Source organism: Eptesicus fuscus, chromosome 8, assembly GCF_027574615.1.
Source record: "Eptesicus fuscus isolate TK198812 chromosome 8, DD_ASM_mEF_20220401, whole genome shotgun sequence".
Lineage (NCBI taxonomy): Eukaryota > Metazoa > Chordata > Mammalia > Chiroptera > Vespertilionidae > Eptesicus > Eptesicus fuscus.
In genome coordinates this window covers 63273155-63290000 of record NC_072480.1, presented here as the reverse complement: position 1 = coordinate 63290000, position 16846 = coordinate 63273155, and the positions used below count along the sequence as shown (strand labels likewise).

The window sequence follows — 16846 nt, the reverse complement described above, 5'->3', positions numbered from 1 at the left end:
TCCCCAGTAGGGGACATGCAGGAGTCAGCCGGTCAATGATTGTCTCTCATCATTGATGTTTCTATCTCTCCCCTCTCCCTTCCTTTCTGAAATTAAAAAAAAAAATGTTTAAAAAATATTATACAAAATGAAACACCATATTATACAAAATGGTGTTTCATTTAAAAATTTACACCAAAGATAGTAAGCACTTCAAAATTTATTTTTATAAAATCTTATGAATGAGGAAACTGAGGCCTTGGAAGATGATGGATTTGCCCAAAGGCCCACAACCCAAACCAGCAAACCTGAGACTGGAAACATGTTCTCTTCACCACCCCTCATGGTTAAATTCTGACAACTATATTCCGTGTTAAGACAAAATACGAGTGTATTGTTTTACAGCGTGTACTGATAACATCGTCTGATTTTTCAGCTCACAGAGAGCCTCCTCTGCAGCAGGCACTGAACTAAATGCTCCGGAGGCAGAGAGCGCCACCAGCACCTGGAGAGCACACCCATTGAACGTCATTATTATCTTGGAGAAGCAGGAAGCAGACTGTAAGTCAATCAAGGTCCCACCCAGCGACCTCCACGCAAGAAACCGGTGAGATCCTTACTCCCTCATTCCGTGTTTCTAAGAGTTCTTAACCAGACTGTATCTCCACTGCACATGCAAGTGTCCTTCTTATTCCCCGCTTTGTCCTCATCTGTATTTCTGAAATAAACACTGAGTTTAGGGGGAAAAAAAAACAACATATTATGCAACAAATGGCATGTAAAAGAAATAAAGGGATTTGATTTTAGATTTGAAAAGACTGAAGAGACAGAACAAAAGAACATGTGTGGAATTTGTTTAAATCGCGATTCTAACAAAAAAAGAAAATGCAGAAAGACTTTTTGAGACAATCAGGGAATTTTTATTATTCTCTGGGTATTGTGATTCCAAGAATTATTGTTAATTTTATGAGGTGTGATAAATGGCCTTGTGGTTATGTAGAAAATGCCTATAATTTTTAGAGACACATTATGAATAATGTAGGAGTAAAATGACATGAAATCTGAAATGTGAAATGCATTGTAAAATATTACAGTAAGTGGGAAAAGAGGAAGCAAATATGACAAAAATCTTGATGATAACTTAATGTAGGCTTTGTTTTATGGGAATTTATTCTACTATTATTTCTAATTTTGTTTGAAATTTTTTCATGGTAAATTTAGAGGATACATGTGAGTAAAATACCTACAGTAGTTATCACAGGATAACCTGTCTTTGTTACGTGACAATAATGTTAACTCAAACATACAGTTTGTATTAGATAACTTCTCAAGTGAGTTCCTCGTACTCTTGACTATGGCAGCATATTTTTAATTTGCTAATGTCTTTTAATATATATATTATTGATTCAGAGAGGAAGGGAGAGGGAGAGAAAGAGAGAAACATCAATGGTGAGAATCATTGACCAGCTGCTTCCTGCACTCCCCCTACTGGAGATCGAGCCCTCACCCCGGCATGTGCCCTGACAGGGAATCGAACTGTGGCCTCCTGGTTCATAGGATGATGCTCAACCACTTAGCCATGCCGGCCGGGCTCAATAATGTCTTTAAAGCAAATCCCAGACATATCATTTCACCCAGGCATCTTTGGGAGGGCTTCCTCAAATCAGGAATGGAATGAAAAAAATCACTGCTTTATGGAGGTTTCATTCTGTTACAGACAGTTGGGGGTGAACAACAAGTCATGAAATTAATAAATATTAACATATCTGATGGTGGTAAGTGCCAACAAGAAAAATAAAGCAGGGTGAGAGGACAGGGAATGGGTGCAGTTTTAGATTGGGGTGGTCAAGGAATGCTTTCCTGCTGAGTGATATCAGAGCAGAGACCTAAACGAGGGAGGAGACAGGCAACATGATCCTGTGGGGAACAGCATTCCAAACAGAGGGAACAGCAGTGGTGAACATACAGGCTGGAGAGGGTAGTGGGGAGAGAATAAGTGCCAGGAGGACATGAAACAGTCAAATGTCATAGGGACTGACTGGGAATGGAGAGCAGTGTTGGACAGGGTGGTCAGGGAGGACCTCCCTGAGGAGGTGACTTAAGAGCAGAGACTTGCCCGGCCGGCGTGGCTCAGTGGTTGAGCATTGACTTGTGAACCAGGAGGTCATGGTTGGATTCCCAGTCAGGGCACATGCCCGAGTTGCGGGCTCAATCCCCAGTAGGGGGCGTGCAGGAGGCAGCCGATCAATGATTCTCTCTCATCATTGATATTTCTATCTCTCTCTTCCTCTCCCTTCCTCTCTGAAATCAATAAAATATATATATAAATATATATATATATTATATATTTTAAAAAGAGCAGAGATCTGACAGATAATAAGTTGCTATACGTAGAGCAAAGTAGTGCACTGTTAATTCATTAACCAATCATAAGATAAAACGAAGCCCTCGATTTTGTACATGAATTATTAAGCCTAATCTTCCTGTCCTTTCCTCAGCAAGAGGTTTGTGCATTGTATTTATGTAATAACCACATTCTCTAGTTGTTCTATCTGATGCTTTGACACCTTGAGGCCTTGCTGGCTCAGGAGGGACAGCACATTGTGGGACTAACCACCCTCTGGAGATAGTAAACTTGCCTGCAAGCGCACCTTTCCAATGCAACCCAGAGCCCACACTCCCAACCACCTCCTTCACTGGGAGTTCACACTCTGCAACAGTGGTCTCCATCTTAATCACCCCGGGCCAGGTACCAGACAAGTAGGGACAGCCTCTGTACCCAAGTCCGCTGGAATTATCCAAACCAGCTCATCCTGCCTTCCTTGTCTTTTCCAAGGAAACCTCGATAAGGCTCTTGGTCTGCATTTCCCCTGGCTCCCCTGCCTCCCGAAGGACCCCGCGCTTCCCCGTGCGGCCCTGCATGGCGGCCCTGCCTGTTTCTAGCGGATTGCGAGTATAATAAAAACTCCTGCCTTAATGATAGCCATTTCCGTTTCTGCGTGTCTTACCAACCCTAATTACAGCAAATCCCGGCTACATTTTTATTTATTTATTTTTCTTAATATGTTTTTATTGATTTCAGAGAGGAAGGGAGAGGAGAGAGAGAAACATCAATGATAAGAGAGAGTCATTAATCGGCTGCCTCCTGCACGCCCCCTACTGGGGATTGAACCCGCAACCCGAGCATGTGCCTTTGACTGGAATTGAACCCGGGATCCTCCAGTTTGCAGGCGGATGCTCTGTCCACTGAGCCAACCCAGCTAGGGCCCGGGTACATTTTTTAAACAGTTTACATTTATCTTCATTACATTTCTTCCTGTGCGCCTTGGCCCAGTGTTCCAAGCTGTCACCATCATTTGAAACTCTTCTACCACAATGCACATCCCTCCCAGCTTTGTTTTTGTGTCATCTGCAGACTTGCAAAATGTCTCCTGCATGCCCACTCTCTTGCAATCTCACATCACATCACTAGGAGGCGTCAGGAGCCACGCCCTGTGATATTCCCCTAGAAACTGGGGTCAACTTATTTTAATTTCTCTAAAATCTCCTTATCACAGGCCTCACATCTTTCCACCTTATAACATGAAAGATGATGTCAATGGCCTGGTGAAATGAAGAACACTGAACTATAGCATCACTTTATCAACCTAGAGTCAACTTCAAAAAAATCAAATGAGATAAATTTTGTATGACATGCTTAGTCGATCCAGATGGTCTTCCAGTAATTATGTCATTTCTTAAATGCTTGCAAGAAATTTTTGCCAAACATATTAAGGTTATAGGTTCTGGAATTTCACCTTATACTACCAAATTCTCCTTTTATTTTATTATTATTATATTTTAAATATATTTTTATTGATTTCAGAGGAAGGGAGAGGGGGAGAGAGGAGAGAGAGAGAGAAACATCAATAATGAGAGAGAATCATTGATCGGCTGCCTCCTGCATGCCCCGCACTGGGGATCAAGCCCACAACCCAGGCATGTGCCCTTGACCGGAATCAAACCCAGGACCCTTCAGTCCGCAGGCCAACGCTCTATCCACTGAGCCAAACGAGCTAGGGCCAAAATTCTCCTTTTCAAAAACTGGGACTCCTCTTTGCTGAAACTAAGATTTGTCACTTGTTTGCTCCATAAATTTTCATTTTATTGATAAAATGTAAGGGAATTTGGGAGTATAGCATGGCAGTGACACTCATTCAGAGCAAAGATGTAATTACTGGTGAGTCACGACATAATATTTCCAACATGTTAAAATGAGTGGATTCTCATTAGTATCAAAACCATGAATATTACCCATAGTTTAGAGAATCTGAAAGGAAGCAAACTTAAAACTGACAAATATAAAATTAGAAACAAACTTGTGTTGTTGTTTTTTTAAGTTAATCTGTATTTTTTTTCCAGCCTCTACTCCCACTTCAAATACAGTGGAATGCTTTAACATTTCCCAGGGACGGATCTCCAATTAGAATACAGAAAGTGTTAAACCAATGCAGGTTTCTATTAAAGCAATGCATGCTGCTTTAAAAATAAAATTAGTCTCTACAAGGACTTGAAAGCTCATTTTTCTTTTTAATTTAAAGGCTAAAAACTAGCAACTTTACTTCAATTAAAAAGAAATTATTATACTCTGCCTATTCTGTGTTTCATGTGGTTTTATTGCATGCAAGGGCTTTTTTTTTTTTCTCAGCACAACAAAGAAAGGTTAAAAAGTATCTCAAAGTAACAACTTTTGCATTCTTTTCATTTAAAAAATTTTTCAAATTTTGAATGCCCTTTCAAGATTTAGCCCTTTATCAGGAAAAAAAAAATTGTAAAACCTTGTTTCCTCCTCCAAAACATGTGCTCTTCTCCTCTTTATTCTAACATGAGGGGGACAGCAGACGGGAGTGGGCTCCAGGTCCTGCAGAGGAAGCCCGAGGAGTCATCGGTGTGGTTTCAGGGCCAATACTTCAGCAGGAGCCCTGCAGCTCTGCTAAAGCACAGAGAGCATCGGCCAAGACTAACTAGGCCAACAGCATGAGGAACCCAAGAGAGAGAAAAATCAACCCCTAAAAGGTAAATGTTGACCTAATTTCAAGGCAGGTTGGTAGTAAAAATGTTATATAACACCCAGGGAAAACAATATGTATATAAAGCAATATGTATATAAGTGAGCCATGATGAAAACAGGGGATGCTTTTTAAGGTCCCGGGAGAAAGATATTAAACACTATTTAAGGACCAGATGATATTTACCTGTGGATTGCTTCTTCCTCATGAAATGTGTATTTAATTGCTTTTAAAGGTTGGTGTGATTGGGATCAATGGAGGTTTTTGTTCTATCTGACGTAGGAGAATTGAAAAATGAATGTCAAGGCTTCTGGCAGCGTCAGTCTCTTTGTGATATGGGAGAGGTTACTCAGCAAAGGAGCAAACAAACAACCTGGACGGACTCTGGACAGGGAGGGGGTGCCATCATCCCTGGAGGCTGTCACCTTGAGGGAGGGACAGCAGAAAGTTTGTTTGTTTGTTTGCTCACTCGTCCTTTCATTCATCATTCATTTTTCCTCTTCTGATGAAAAATTTCAGACATACACAAAAGTAGAAAGAATACTATAATAAACTTTCAATGGTCGACTTCAACATTTACCAACTCTTGGCCATCTACAACCCATTCAGGCCTCTCCCCATATACACACAATTGGGCATTATTTTGAAGTGAATTCTAGGTAGCATATAATTTAATCTGTAAATATTTTGGTGTATGTATGACTGTTTTTCTATATAATCACAATACGATGACTTTCACTAAAAATATTCATATTGAAATTTTCCCAGTTGTCTCATAAATCCCACAGATAGATAGATAGATAGATAGATAGATAGATAGATTTCAGAGAGGAAGGGAGAGGGGGAAAGAGCTAGAAACATCAATGATGAGAGAGAATCATTGATTGGCTGCCTCCTGTACACCCCACATTGGGGATCGAGCCCACAACTCAGGCATGTGCCCTGACCGGAAATCCAACTGTGACCTCCTGATTCATAGGTCGATGCTCAACCACTGAGCCACACCGATTGGGCTCATAAATCCCTTTAATGTATAGGTTCTTCTGCCTGTTTTTTTTTTTTTTTTTGTGTGTTTGTGTGTGTGTGTCTTGATTTTTTTATTATTGAAGAAATCAGGTCGTTTGCCTTGTAGTTTCCCACATTTTAGAGTTTGCAACAACACTCTTGTGGTATTAATATGTTCCTCTGACTCCAGTATCTCCTGTAACTGGTAGTTAGATTTAAAGACCTGATCGGATTCAGTTCAATTTTTCTTGTTTTGGCAGGAATACTTCATAAGCGGATATTGTAGACTTCCAACAGGAGGCAGATAATATCTGGTTGTCTCTTTTTATGCGGTTTATGCTTATTGACTATTCTTGCCTAAATGATTTCATTTGCGAACATTTGGACACTGAATATTTTTCAATGTGGTCATTAAATCATGGTTATGTGTTCAAAAAAGAGTTTTTATTTTTTATAGAAGCATACTAAGTATTTACAGATAATCTAATTCTATTGTCCTTCACTTATAGAAGCTGAGACTGAAACACTTCTAGAAAGAGAAACTTGCAGCGGAACACAGTTCATACTGGAAAGGCAGACCACAGGACTCATCCTTTCCCCTTAGTTACCAGTTTGCAAAACAATAAGTTGGTTCTTTAGGACTCAGAGGATTGGTGAGTTATATTTTTAAACAGCTGTAATATGGACTCATGATTTTTAGCATATTTGATGTGTGACCTAGTCTCTTTTGTCCAAAAACTTTAGACACAGCGGTGGACCTTCCCCACACGCCATGTGTGTTTATAAAAAAAAAAAAAATGTTTTTCCTAAGTGGCAGCCCTGAGCAACTTTAAAATAACTTTTTGTGCGAATTTTCAGCTGAAAATATTCAAGAACACCCGAATTGTGAGTAACATATTAATTTTTATAATATTCATTGCAAATTGATTTTTTAAATTAAATTCAAAATATCATGGCGGGTGGGGATGGTTTCCATTTGGATGCATGGCTGTTAACTGGTTAAAGATAGCATGCACACGCCCATGTCCATAGCAGCATTAGTCACAATAGCCAGAGATAGAAGCAACCCAAGTAACCATTAACAGATAAATGGATAAGCAAAATGCAGTATCTGTAAATCTATATATATAAAAGCCTAAGTGACCAGCTGAATGGCCAACTGGCCGGCAGCTATGACACACACTGACCACCAGGGGGCAGACGCTCAACACAGGAGCTGCCAAGCGACAGCAACTTTGCAGAGTGCCCTCTCGCACTCCAGGACCCCTCAGGAGATGTTGGACTGCTGTTTTCGGCCTGAACCCCACAGGCCAGGCCGAGGGACCCAATTGGTGCACGAATCTGTGCACCAGTCCTCTAGTAATGAAATATTATTCAGCCTTGAAAAGGGAGGAAATCCTGTTTTATCTGTCACAACACAGATAAAACTTGAGGACATTATGCTCAGTGAAATAAGCCAGCCACTAAAAGACAAATAATGTATGATTCCACTTATCTGAGGTAGCTAAAGTAGTCAAACTCATAGAGACAGAAAGTAGAAGAGTGTTGCCAGAGTCTGTGGTAGCAGGAAAGGGGAGTTATTGTTGAACAGGTATAGTTTCAGTTTGTAGGATAAAAAAGTTGTGGAGATTGTTTGCACAGCAATGTGAATATACTTAACACTGCTGAACTGTACATTTAAAAGTGGTTAAGATAGTAAGTTTTATGCCATCTGTATTTTACCACAGTTTAAAAAAAAATAATGTGCCCAATTAATACATCTGAGAGAGAAGAGAGAAGTTTAAATGATCGTACTTTGAATGATCACGGTTAGCTGGAGTCATAAATGTTTTAACTGACCTGTCACACCTACTATCATTTATTATCAACTTTCCTACTGATCTGGAGACAGTATGGAACTTACTGTGCAACCACCATGTGCCAAACACTGTGCTGAGTGCTCTAATGCATTAGCGTGTAAGCCATGCAGCAACCCTAGGAGGCATGGTCAGTGTGGTCAACAGTTTACAGAGGCACAGAGCAGCTAAGCAGCCCGCCTAAACCACACAGCTGGGAAGGGCAGATCCAAATCCAGCTGTGTCTGGCTCCAGACCCCAGCCCTTAACCAACACAGACATTGCCTCCCTCAAGATTAGGATGGCTCTTGCCTTAACATATTAGCTAATGATACTAGTATATTTATACAATGTATAATTAAACAAATGTGTGCATGTCTCCCAAATTTTACTGGTAGGGTGGCCATCACAAAAATTCGGAGACCAAATGTTATATCTGGTGCCTACTCAAACTGAGACCTTATTTAACTGGGAGTCCTGTATTTTTATTTGCTATATTTAGCAATTTTTATCTATACTATATAGCAGGATTCTACCTTATTGGTCTTTGGATCCCACCACGTGGTACAAGAGTTGGCACATAATAGGTCTTCAATAAAATTTTGCTGATTAAGATTGGCAAAACCTTGATAACTGTTGATCTGGTCAGCATGGGGAAGCTGGACTAGCTATATAATTTGCAAAATAAAAATGCAGGCCCCCTTGTTGAGAAATTATTAAGAATTTCAAGACCGTGGAGCTTAGCATTAAGCACAGCATGGGGTCCTTCCATGGTGGAGCCAGCTCATACACTCAAGAAGCTGGCCCTGCTGGGGTGTGAATACCCAGCGATCCATTCTACTGTTCTCTCCACCTTGCTATGTTTTTTAAATATATATATTGAAATAATAACATGTTTTCAAAGTTTTTTGATTGACTAGATCGTCCTTTGTAGGCAATGGCATATCATGATAGTTCTCAAAGTGTAATCCCCAGGCCAGCATTATCAGCATTACCAGCAATTGCTTTCTTTAAGCAATTTTTATAATCAGGGACTCTGAGGGTGTGGCCCTGCAGTCTGTTTTATGAAGTCATTCAGGGGATTCCGAAGCTTGAGAACCACTGTTGTGTATGTTGCCTAAGGTCACACACATTTAGTTATTAGAGAACCAGTGTCAGGCTGTGAGCTAAATCTCTCTGCATTACTCAGGCAACCACAAGACAAGGTGGGGCCAGAGAAGCATTTACTCAGCAAAAGCCCATGCACTGTGTGCTGCCCTAGTCTAGAATCCTCACTGAACAAAAAAACCGAGCCCCATAACCCCAGAAGATCACTGTGCTAAAAGGTATAACCCTGAGGGGCCAACCGGCAGCCACCACCAGTTAGAGCACTTCCTGAAGACATCACCGAATCACAACTCGGCACATCCATTGATGGTCAAAAGGATGGCTGGGTCATTCAACACAACATTAGTGCTTGCTAAAGTCAATTGGATGTGCTGAGGTCCTAACCCCAGGCACCTGTGAACGTGACCTTATTTGGAAATGAGGTATTTGCCGATGTGATCAAGTTGAGGTCATAGTCGAGAAGCCTGGGCGCTAATCCAATATGAGAAGACTAGAGGTCTGATGCACGAAATTCGTGCAAGGGGCTTGGCCCTTGCAGCCCCGGCCGGCCTTCGTCGAAGCCCTGGCTTCATTCAGAAGGTCATCCAGACGATCGTCCGGAAGGTCATTCTGTTATTCAGTCTAATTAGCATATTAGCTCTTTATTACATAGGATGAGAGAGACACAGAACTGTTATGGACTGAACTGTGTTCCCTGCAAATTCATATCCTAAAGCTCTAATTCATATCCTGAAGAGGTAGAGAGGCCAGAAACCAGCTCTAATGGCTCCGTGATCTTGGACTTCTAGCTTCCGAAACTGTGAGAAAATTAATTTCTGTTTAAGTCGTCTGGTCTGTGCAGTGGATCTGTATTATGGGCTAGGTCCGTCCTAGCCGATAATATAGATCCACACCCGGGGAGAATGCCACGTGGAGGTGAAGGTGGAGATAGTGGCTGCGTCTGCAAGCCCAGAGTCTATAGGACTAAATCCTTCAGAGTGAGAGCCAAACTAACAAAGTGATAAGTGAAATATCCTCTACCCTCCTACCTTGACCAATATTCCTTCATACTAATATGAAGGCCAGTTCTTTTTTTTTTTTTTTTAGCTTTATTGTTGAAAGTATTACATATGTCCCCTTTCCCCCATTGACCTCTTCTAGCTGAAGGCCGAGTTCTAATGGAAGAACTGTTGGACTTTCCAGAATCCTCTGGGAGCTTGGAGGAGTGATGCCTGGCTGAAAATACCTCGGCTTGTTAAGAGTGAATTATTTCTCTCTGGAGGACTGAGGAATGACAACGGATAGCAAGCAAGGATAAGAACCAGAGACCCAGCATGGCATTGCTTTGCTGCTTTTCCTCCATAGACATAATCATTGCACAATTTCCCCTGGGGTAAGGTGCAGAAACTTTTTTTCTACTTTTCAGTTAACAGGGGATTTGAGTCCCTTTTAAAAATGGTTTTACTATTCCTCTGGGTCAGATTCCCTCTTTCGAAACAATAATTAGAATATGGTGATACACTGAAACTAGCTCTCTTCAATAACATTTGTATTTGTAACAGTTGTTTTGTTTTTTTTTTTAAATATATTTTATTGATTTTTTACAGAGAGGAAGGGAGAGGGATAGAGAGCTAGAAACATCGATGAGAGAGAAACATCGACCAGCAGCCTCCTGCACACCCCCTACCGGGGATGTGCCCGCAACCAATGTACATGCCCCTGACTGGAATCGAACCCGGGACCCCTCAGTCCGCAGGCCGAAGCTCTATCCACTGAGCCAAACCGGTTTCGGCTGTAACAGTTTTAATAGAATTCAAATGTTTATTACTACCTATTTCTGCAATCTAGCTCTTTTTCCCAGTTTTCATGGAAATGTGAGTAGGCTAGTCAGTAGTTAGGGGGTCTTTTAAGACCTTCAGTGTTTGGGGAAGAATTGAACCAATATTCATATTAGAGTAATTTTCTGTGCAGCATGTACTTAAATGACAAAGTAGGGGGCAGAGAAGCAAGCCAGTATTTCCCTTTACTTTGACTTAATCCATCAGTCTCAACCTATACATGTTACATAAAATCTAGTGATTTTGAAACACAGTCTAAAGACAGAGTAAACTTCCCTCAAAGAAATGATATTGGAAATTTGGAAGATGTCACAGATGTGGACTCACAATTGCTTTTACTAGGATGAGCTTGATAACTCTTATGAATGCTGCCCAAATGAACTTAATATGTGGCGTGGAGGTTGGCAGGAGTCATAGCCTGGCTGAACACTGCTACTGCTTCCGGACTTCATGGTAGACAGCTGTCCTTTAAAAAAATTAATGTCAATCAGAGTGGATAAACTGCATTCGCCTGTGTAACTCTTTCCTTCTGTCTGGCCCTTTACAATGTGTCCTGGAAAGTGACAGCTTTATAAACCAGAAAAGAAGGAGAAATGCAATTTGATGATTATAAGCTGCCTTTATTTTTAGAAAAGAAGTAATTTCTTGTAAAGGTTGCACAAGGCCACTCAAAACCTTGTGATGCCCTATTGAAGGATGAAAGGAATTTCAAGTAAACATTTCCCCATCCATTTTTATCTGATTTACAGGAACAGAGCTATTGTGATGTGACATTTAAGAGTTTCTAAATGAGAGACAAGGTGAAATAATTGCTATGTTTTGGAATAAGCTCCGTTTGACTGTGCATTACCTATCACCTTAGGAATTTATCAGAATCTCAAATTTGATACTCTATCTTATATACTTGAAAGCACAATCTGGTCATGTCCCATAGCTAGACAGACGGTGCTAATCAAATTCAAAAGGAACTAATCCTACATAATAAAAGCCTATTATGCTAAGTGTCCGGTCGTCCATTCAACCAATCAAAGTGTAATATGCTAATGATATGCTAAGGCCACTCAACTGCTTGCTATGACGTGCACTGACCATCAGGGGGCAGACAGTCGACCAGTCGCTATGACATTCACTGACCACCAGGGGTGGTCTGACCAGTAGGTTAGCTTGCTGCTGGGGTCTGGCCGATCAGGACTGAGCGAGACAGGGCCAGACACTCCCTGGAGCCCTCCCACGGTCCTTCCCCAGCTGGCCAACCTCCTGCGTCCCTCCCTGGCCCCAATCGTGCACTGGTAGGGTCCCTTGGCCTGGCCTGCACCCTCTCACAATGCAGGACCCCTCAGGAGATGTCGGAGAGCTGGTTTCGGCGTGATCCCACAGGCCAGGCCGAGGGACCCCCACTGGTGCATGAATTCATGCACCAGGCCTCTAGTAATATATAAACCAGAAGGTGGGCGGTTAACTAATTTCTGATGATAAATGAACTGATTTATTCACATCCCTTTCCGTATGCCTCTGACAAGGCTTAGTTATCCAGCCTGGGTCCTCATTCCCAGGCACTGAGGTTCTTGGAAAGCCATGTAAGCAACCAGAAGGTTGCTTGGTAAGCACAGAATTGGAGATTTTTTAGGGCAACTTGATTCACATTATGGTGAGACTCAGAGCACATGTCTCCTGATCAGGTGTCTCCTTCCCCCAGGATAAATATTTTGTAGTTTTGAAATTCCTTTTCATCTTTTATCATGGTCCTCCCTCATGATCAGGATAGATTCATATTTATCTGGGATCCAGTATACTTATAGAGTCAAGGCTTTAGTGCTATATCCTATGAACTAAAACCACAGATAGTTATATTTAGCTCTTCCGAATTTATGCTGATTGATGTCAGACAACTCTAACAACACATTAAACAAATGAAACCTTAAAGTGATGAAGACCCAGATCATCCATCCATGGACTGTAATTGATCAGTTTATCCCAAGGAAGCAGAGGAGTCCTCTGATTGACTGGATATATGTGCATAAGGCCAACCCTTTGCAAAAAGATGAACATTATAGGGGGAGGGGAAGAATCAACATTCTGTGAAGACCAAAGAGCAGTTTAGAGAACAAAAAGGGAGAGAAGGGCAGATATTCATGTTGGAAGCTTCAGTGTTATGTATATTTTACCACAATTAAAAAAAATTGTTTATTAAATGAAAAGCATGGAGTGAAAAAAAGTTTTCCTCTCATTTCATTTTTACCCCATTCCAGCGCTACATGAGCAAGAGTTCATTGAAGGTACTTCAAGAAGAAAGGGATTTAATACGAGGAATTCAGTGCTTACAAAACCTCTGGCAGGGCTGGAAGAGGGACAAAGGACTGCCCCAGCAGTTACAGAATTCAAGGGCAGCCACCATGGCAGTGAACCAGAGTGCCAGAGTCACCACACGGCCTCCCAGCCTCCACAAGTGGCTTCTGACACTGGGACACGGGGTTGAGCGGCTAAAGTCCCACCACCCTGCTTACCAACTGAAAACAGCAGCAGGAAGATGCCCCGCCCCTTTCTTCTGCTTCCCAAATCCAACCAAGGAAACTGCACTCTCAGAATCCTAGTTGCAAACGAGTCTGGGAATGTAGTATTTGTCTTTCCAACCTCCTCAGTTGAGGATGGCACCTTAAAATGAGGGTGGGATGGAGATGGAGCGAGCCATCATTCAATTCAGCACACCTTCCCACCATTGCCAATGACTTGGGGTCTTTCTAGAGATAGCCCATGAATAAGTAAGTGTGATCATAGATTTACCTTTTCTTTTTCTTTTTTTTTAATATGTTTTTGATTTTTAGAGAGAAAGGAAAGGAGAGAGAAAGATAGAAACATCTATGAGAAACATCAACATTGATCGGCTGCCTCCTGCATGCCCCCTGCTGGGGATTGAGCCCTGAACATGAATCAAACCAGTGACTTCCTGATGCGTAGGTTGATGCTCAACCACTGGGCCACTCCAGCTGGTGATCTACCTTTTCTTTACACAATGGTGCCATGCTACTCACATTGTTCTGCACCTTGCTTTTTATTCACTGAATGCATCATACGTCAAGAATACAGTTCAAGGAGAGAAACCAAGATGGCGGCATAGGTAAACACCTGAACTGCTGCCTCGCACAACAATTTCAAAACCACAACTAAAAGACAAAACGGATATCATCCAGAACCACAGGAAGGCTGGCTGAGTGGAAATTCTACAGCTAGAAGGAAAGAGAAAAGCACACTGAGACTCACAGGAGCTGCGGAAGTGCAGAGGTACGGAGGCGCACGCGCGGAGAGGGCTGGCAACTGAGTATGCGGCTGGCTTTCTCAATCGGGAGGGAGACAAAAGCTCCCGACTGCTCTGAACTCCAGTTCTGGGCGAGACTCTGGGGACCCAGACTCATACGGGGAAAAACTGGACTGTCTGGCAGTGGGCAAAACTCGAGGGCGGCTTTCTCACAGAGGTGCATGCAGCGATTACCGCGGGACACTGACCCAGGGGCCTCTTAGGGCAGGGCTGATGGGAAGCCATTGCTGTTTGCTCCGCCCTGAGACTCCACCCCTTCCAAGCTGAGCGCAGAGGCTTTTGCATATGAATGGCCTGGTCCTTTGAAATCTAGACTTACCTAACAAACTGTAGCTGAGTCAGTGAGACCCAGAACATCCATTGCTTCACAGCTGGGCCTCATCTGGGCACCTCCAAAACCCAAACAAAGAAGAGGAATTTGAAGATCTCTCCATAGCTCCTGCTGGGTGGCCTCAGGCAGAGGTTAAATTAGCACCTCCTTGGAGATCCAAGAGCCAGTGTACCCAGGGGTCACAGTAGGACCATCCAGATTACAACTCCTTAGATCCATAAGGGACACACTCAGGGGGCAGACTCAGTGAGCACCAAAGCCCCACTGAAGCAAGTTTTGTCTCATAAGGGTGTCTCCAGCACAGAAGTTCTCCCAGCGTAGACACAGCTGATCCTCAGAGCCAATTGGCCTGGAGGTCAATTCCTCCCAGTGATACCAACAACAATCAAGGCTTAACTACAACAAGACTGTGCACACAGCCCACAAAGGGGTGCACCAAGAGTGTCCACCTCAGATAACTGGGGAGGCTGAGCCCCTAGGCCCTATAGGACACCTAGCACACAAAGCCACTCTATCAACTCAGGAAAGCAGACAAAATGCAGAGACAAAGAAACAGGTCACAAATGAAAGAAATGGAGGAAAGCAAACGACTGGATATAGAGTTCAAAACCACGGTTATAAGGTTTTTCAAGAATTTTCTAGAAAAGGCCGATAAATTTAGTGAGACTCTCAAAGATATGAAAAAGGACCAACTAGAAATTAAGCATACACTGACTGAAATAAAAAATAATATACAGAGATCTAACAGCAGACTAGAGGATCACAAGAATAAAGTCAAAGATTTGAAATACAAAGAAGTAAAAAAAAACCCAACTGGAAAAGCAAAAAGAAAAAAGAATCCAAAAATATGAAGATAGTGTAAGGAGCCTCTGGGACAACTTCAAGTGTACCAACATCCAAATTATGGGGTTGCCAGAAGAAGAGAGAGAGCAAGATACTGAAAACCTATTTAAAGAAATAATGACTGAAAACTTCCCCCAACCTGGTGAAAGAAATAGACTTACAAGTCCAGGAAGCGCACAGAACACCAAACAAGAGGAATCCAAAGAGGACCACACCAAGACACATCATAATTAAAATGCCAAGAGCAAAAGACAAAGAGAGAATATTAAAAGGAGCAAGAGAAAAACAGTTAATTACCTACAAGGGAGCACCCATATGATTGTCAGCTGATTTCTCAACAGAAACTATGCAGGCCAGATGGGAGTGGCAAGAAATATTCAAAGTGATGTATAGCAAAAACCTACAACCAAGATTACTCTACCCAGCAAAGCTATCATTCAGAATTGAAGGTCAGATAAAGAGCTTCACAGATAAGAAAAAGCTAAAGGAGTTCATCACCACCAAACCAGTATTATATGAAATGCTGAAAGGTATTCTTTAAGAAGAGGAAGAAGAATAAAAAGGTAAAGATAAAAATTATGAACAATAAATATGTATCTATCAACAAGTGAATCTAAAAATCAAGTTAATTAAAAATATGATGAACAGAATAAACTGATGAATATAATAGAATCAGGGGCATAGAAAGGGAGTGGACTGGCAATTCTCGGGGGAAAAGGGGTGTGGGGGGTGCAGAAAGAGACTGGACAAAAATCGTACACCTATGGATGAGGACAGTGGGGAGGGGTACGGGCAGAGGGTGGGGTGGGAACCAGGTGGAGGGGAGCTATGGGGGGAAAAAAGAGGAACAATTGTAATAATCTGAACAATAAAGATTTATTTTTACGCCCCTGGGTCTGGGAGAAGCCACGCGCCCCTGGGTCCGGGTGAGGCCATGTGTCCCTGGATCCGGGTGAGGCCTCGCGCACCTAGGTCCGGGTGAGGCCATGCGCCCCTGGGTCTGGGAGAGGCCATGCGCCCCTGGGTCCGGGTGAGGCCATGTGTCCCTGGATCCGGGAGAGGCCTCGCGCACCTAGGTCCGGGTGAGGCCACGCGCCCCTGGGTCCGGGTGAGGCCATGTGTCCCCGGATCCGGGTGAGGCCTCACGTACCTAGGCCCGGGTGAGGCCACGCGCCCCTGGGTCTGTGAGAGGCCACGCACCCCTGGGTCCAGGTGAGGCCATGTGTCCCTGGATCCGGGTGAGGCTGGGTCCCGGGTCCGGGTGAGGCCACGCGCCCCTGGGTCTGGGAGAGGCCACGCGCCCCTGGGTCCGGGTGAGGCCATGTGTCCCTGGATCCGGGTGAGGCCTCACGCACCTAGGTCCGGGTGAGGCCACGCACCCCTTGGGTCTGGGTGAGGCCACGTGCCCCTGAGTCCGGGTGAAGCCGTGCCCCTGGGTCAGGCTGAGACCAAACCAGAGGGAGTTGGACCTACGTTACCACCATTTGTCCACCATCCAGAGCTGAGGGGTCAGTGCTGATATGTACACATAAGGAACTGGTGGACATTGAAATTGGGTCTTTAAAGAA

The 16846-nt window shown here is 43.0% G+C and overlaps 1 long non-coding RNA gene across 1 annotated transcript; it reads left to right on the top strand.

The window, feature by feature from the left end:
• Positions 1-6561: 6561 nt before the first annotated feature.
• LOC129150062 (uncharacterized) lies at positions 6562-13203 on the top strand. The gene is made up of 3 exons (XR_008556829.1): positions 6562-6685; positions 10115-10346; positions 13041-13203. It is a non-coding gene; the product is annotated as an uncharacterized LOC129150062 (long non-coding RNA).
• Positions 13204-16846: the final 3643 nt, after the last annotated feature.